Source organism: Saccopteryx bilineata, chromosome 2 (genome assembly GCF_036850765.1).
Source record: "Saccopteryx bilineata isolate mSacBil1 chromosome 2, mSacBil1_pri_phased_curated, whole genome shotgun sequence".
Taxonomy (NCBI): Eukaryota; Metazoa; Chordata; class Mammalia; order Chiroptera; family Emballonuridae; genus Saccopteryx; species Saccopteryx bilineata.
The window spans coordinates 350,172,393-350,173,905 of NC_089491.1; positions in this window are offsets into that span (position 1 = coordinate 350,172,393).

Consider the following 1,513-nt stretch of genomic DNA (forward strand, 5'->3'; position numbering starts at 1 on the left):
GAGAGGTGCAAGCCCTACCCCTGAACCCGAGGGTCCTCAGCCTTTTTGAGGACTTGGAGCGGAAAGGTGGAGTGGGAAAGACAGGGAAGGAAATAAGGGAGACCAGGAGGAGGGCAGAACCGGGGTTTTAGATGGGAGGGAGGGAATCTCCTGCCATCTCAATTTCTGGGATAAATGGCCCAGAGCTGGAAAGATGCAGGGAGTTGAGCTTCTGGGTCAAGAAGGCACTGGGAGGCAGTGTCAGCTGGAAGCCAGGGCTGGAGTTTGACTGGGGTGGGTCAGTGCCTCCTGTGAGCCCTGCTCTGATTGCAGTGAGCCCAGGGACCACACGCCATTACTACCGAATGGCTTTGCTGTGCTAACGATGAGGGGAAGGCCCAGGGATGGGAGCTGTTGGTTTGGAGAAAAGAAAGCTTTCTAGGCTTTGGTGGACCCATGTCGGCTACATACCCTCTAACTGTGTCCTTGATTTCGTTTTTAAAATATGCCTATGCTGAGGTCTGGAGAGCTGTTAGCCATACCCAGCCAGCCCTGCTCAGTAAGAGCACCAGTGGATGCAAGACTGTTAGGGAGAGCCATTCCCAGGTGGGGCTCAGCAGTGCACTGAGGCTGCCCAGGCAGGCAGCGGACCTCCCTGCTTTCTCCGGAGCACAGAACCTTTAGCCAGCCCAGGAGAGGGTGACAGCCCCCTGGTACCAAGCACAGATGCAGTGGGCTGTTTCTTAGCCTCCCCTTGAGCCTGCTTTGGTCAACTTCCCCATGACTGGGGCCCCCCATGCTGTGAGACCCCAACACAGTGACACTCATGATACAGAAGAGTTGGCTTCTGCATTTTGATTCTGGTTACATTTCTGCTCTTATGGCTACTCATGTAGTTAAGGTTTTTGCCCTGGCTGGAGGTATAGAGGTATGAAAGTCTTTGCTATGGCTGGTTTCTTGGGGGCCCCTTCATTTTCTAATGGCCCTTCACTTTGGCTGTACCTGATGAACAGAAGTGACTTTGCTAATTTCCTCCAATCCTGTGGACATTTTCAGTGCTACCTACCAAGGCCCTGTGTGGGAGTAGGAGAGAGAGGGTGGCACACACAGGCATGCATGCACGCACGCACATGCACATACAGGTGCGCACACGCATGCACACGCACGTACATGCACCATGCACACACATCCTTTGGACCTGCTAGGCTGAGAGTTCCCGTTTAGCAGCACACACCCTCTGGTTCAGGACCAAGACCTTGCAGGGATCACTCGCTGGAGGCTGTGTGTTTCCCCAGAGCAGGGCTCAGTGCCAGCCGGGAGGAAGTGACCTCCTCTGGGATGCCCTTGGCCACTTGACTAGCCCTGCCGCGCCCTCCGTCAGCTTCCTTTCTCCCTGAACCCAGAGTTGCTGACCCTCTGCTGAAACAGGAAACTTCGGAATCAGCTGAATGCTCAAAACTGTCCACGCAAGCCCCCAGAAGAAGCCCTGGGGCTCCCTGAGTCCTCCGAGGCTGAGAGGTTGCCGCCCTGGCCC